The sequence below is a fragment of the Drosophila serrata genome, unplaced genomic scaffold (genome assembly GCF_035046125.1).
Source record: "Drosophila serrata isolate PLE 108 unplaced genomic scaffold, ASM3504612v1 contig_18, whole genome shotgun sequence".
In the NCBI taxonomy this organism is placed as follows: Eukaryota; Metazoa; Arthropoda; class Insecta; order Diptera; family Drosophilidae; genus Drosophila; species Drosophila serrata.
Window position 1 is genome coordinate 1 of NW_028256916.1, and position 3640 is coordinate 3640.

Consider the following 3640-nt stretch of genomic DNA (forward strand, 5'->3'; position numbering starts at 1 on the left):
AAAAGATATAATTTTTAATTGTATTAATTTCTTGATCGTTCCTATGGGAGCTATGGGATGTAGTAATCAGATTTTCAAAAAAAATTTACACAAAATTGTAGAATGACACGAAATGTATATATCTCAAAGTTGATCAAATTCTGTTGAAAATTGAACAAGTTGTAATTTTTAATTTTATTAATTTCTCGATCGTTCCTATGAAAGGAAATAGTAGTCCGATTTTCAAAAAAAAATGTAAACAAAATTGTAGTGTAATATGAAATGGCTATATCTCAAATTTGATCAAATTTTATTGAAAATTGAAAAATCTATCATTTTTAATTTTATTAATTGCTCGATCGTTCTTATGGCAGCTATAGGATATAGAAGTCCGATTTTCATAAAATTGTACACAAAATTGTAGAGTAAAATGAAATGGCTATATCTCAAATTTGATCATATTCAGTTGAAAACTGAAAAAGATATAATTTTTAATTTTATTAACTTCTCGATCGTTCCTACGGGAGCTATAGGATATAGTAGTCCGATTTTCAAAGAAAAAAATTTAAACAAAACTGAAATGTAATATGAAATAGCTATGTCTCAAATTTGATCAAATTAAGTTGAAAACTGAAAAAGCAATAATATTTAATTGTATTAATTTATTGATCGTTCCTATGGGAGCTATGGTATATAGTTGTCAGATTTTCATAAAATTTTACACAAAATTGTAGAATAATATGAAATGGCTATTTCTCAAATTTTATCACATTCAGTTGAAAACTGAAAATGATATAATTTTTAGTTTTATTAATTTCTCAATCGTTCCTATGGGAGCTATAGGATATAATAGTCCGATTTTCATTAAAAATGTAAACAAAATTGTATTTATATGAAATGGCTATATCTCAAATTTGATCAAATTCAGTTGAAAACTGAAAAAACAATAATTTTTTATTGTACTAATTTCTCGGCCGTCAGCCGATAGAGTGCACAGGGGGATCAACGGATGACTGTGTCATCCGCCGTAACTGTGTACACCATCGGTAGTGCGACTATACTCTCCAAGCGAGGGCGGAGATGCTGACCAATTGTAGTCGGGCGGACTTAGGCAGTCTTTAATCAGCCTCCCCTCAAGTCAGGTGTGTGATGCGACCCGTGCACACTGACTTCCAGGTTCGCAGCTGAGGGGTTAATCCAGCTGTGTCTGCACGGAGCCTTCCCAGGGCCAGGCAACCCTGGGTTGTAAGTGGCCTTGCCGCAGTTTTGGGGCGAAGCTGCGGTCGACCTGTTTTCAAAGCCCCAAACCCCCTCTGGCCCGCTGCGCTTGCCAGGTCGAGCAAAGCGGGCGTTCATGAATTGAAATGACCTCCACAAACCGAGCTTCGGAACTCCCGGGAGAGGATAAACCCCAAAAACTGTCAACGAAGGACGAGAAGGAGATGCAGAGGCCGAGATTGGTCGCTGCATCTCACATTGCATCGGAGACCGACGAGGAAGAGTCGCAATCCGAGGGGAGGGCAAGTAGCACTCCCCAATCTAAACACACAGGTGGGGCTCAGGGGGACACCACCTCAGAGATGGCGAAAATGTCTCACCATCAGAGACGAGCGAGGGTCAACAGAGCCCGCTTCGTTCTCGGTAAGATAGCCAAGAACGAGGGTGAGGGCAAAACTGACCCTCGGGATGCCGAGGACGAGGCCGAATTCCTTGCGGAGATCTCGGAATTTAGCAGTACAAAGCGGCAAACCCGGCGGCGTTCCAGCCCTCGAAGGCAAAGCAAATTCGCTCACAGGAAGTGAGCGAAAGCGCACCTAACAGAGCGAAGGACCCACAGGGTAAGCCGCGTGCGACTAACTTTGTCAGCAAGGCAAAGAAATTTAGCGAGGTGGCCAGAGACAGTCTGGCTATGGCACTGGTGGACGAGCTACATGACGACGGTCGCCTATTGTCGGAGAAGTGGGAGGAGATCGAGGCCAAGTTGGCCGACATGGTGACCGACAGGTTGGTTAGCATGCCGACTGGCCCCATTCCCTCCTTCGACTCCTCAGACGTGGTCAGAGGGCACCGGGTAATCAGGTGCGCCGACGGGTTCTCCCGAAGCTTCCTGGCGGAGTGTGGGGCTAAGATTAGCGATACATGGGCTGGCCTTAGGATTAGGCTAGTCTACGCCAGGGAGATCCCAAGGAGACCCAGAGCTCGCATCTGGTTACAAAAGGGGCAAACTGACCATGCGAGGGTGATTGCTTGTCTGAGCCCAGAGCCCAGACATTCATACAGAGGACTGGGCCATCCTCAGAGCAGAACAGGAAATGAAGGCGAGCCAGCCTTTCCTCCTGCTGATAAACCAGCGCTGTCTGCCCCAGCTGCAGGCCAATGACCACAAGGTCCGGTACGGCATCAGGAAGGCCAAGATAATGGTCTTCTTGGCCGAGCCGGACGAGATGATATTGGATGAGATCGATGACACCAACTAATTGTTGGACGACATGGTCATCGACGACAAATCTCCTGATGCCACAGGAGCCTTGGACCAGGGACGGGCAAGTCGCTGGACTGAGAATCCAAGGATACACACTTCTGTGCACAAACTCGAATGGTAGGTTGAGAGCTTGCATTGTAATTAAGAATCATTTTAATGCTTTTCTCTGTCCCAATCTCAGCACACCTGACCTAGCAGTGGCCAGATTCGTGACGGCGGATGGGAGCGGAGTCACCATATCATCGACGTACATGGCCCATGACGAGCCGGCCCCGCCTGAGCCGGTAGTCAAGCTTCTACAATGGGCGGAAGTGATAAAGACGTCCCTGGTGCTCGGGTGTGATGCGAATGCGAGGCACACGCTCTGGGGGAGTTAGGAGACCAACGAAAGAGGTGAGTCACTCTTTGACAATATTATCTGTAGGAATGTTACGATATGTAATAAGGGTAACACGCCGACCTTCATCTTTCCGAGCACGGAAAATTTTCAAGGTTGGGAAGAGGTGTTAGACCTCACATTACATATAGAACAAAATAATTACAGGGTCGAGAACTGGAGGGTATCGACGGAACACTTTTTCTCAGACCATAGATACATTTTCTTTGAAATAACGACACCAGTTAAGAAACAGGTGCCAAGAAGAAAGCCCCGTAAGACGGATTGGAACAATTTGGAACAAAGGAACTAAGCGAGCTCAGAAAGAGCGCGAGAAAATCCTTTAACTACAGCTATGTAACCCGGGATTGGGGAACATACAAAGAGGCACAACAAATTTACAAGAAGGCAGTATACAAGGCCAAGAAAGAGTCCTGGCAAAACTACTGCGATTCACTGGAAGGCATAAAGGACACGGCGAGAGTAAGCAAAATTCTCGCCAAAAGGCACATAAGCCCTACCCTGATTAACAGAGCAGACGGCTCTGCTACGACGACAATTGAGGAGTCACTAGAGCTACTAGTTGACACCCACTTCCCAGGAAGCCGAAGAGTGAGCTCGGAACCCGAGGAGGGAACGAACACTCAAATGGACACACCTACGAAAGACATCATTACCACTGAGCGAATACAGTGGGCAATAGATTCCTTCGATAATTCTTTCCGGGCCCAGACGGCTTAATACCGGCAATGCTACAATCAGCCAAGGATAGCATTTGCAAATGGCTAAAAGCCATTTTACGA

At 45.4% G+C, this 3640-nt stretch overlaps 1 pseudogene across 1 annotated transcript; it reads left to right on the plus strand.

Moving 5' to 3' along the window:
* Nucleotides 1–1816: 1816 nt before the first annotated feature.
* LOC147645094 (uncharacterized) lies at nt 1817–3090 on the plus strand (annotated as a pseudogene). The gene has a single exon (XR_015270720.1). The product of XR_015270720.1 is annotated as an uncharacterized LOC147645094 (transcript).
* Nucleotides 3091–3640: the final 550 nt, after the last annotated feature.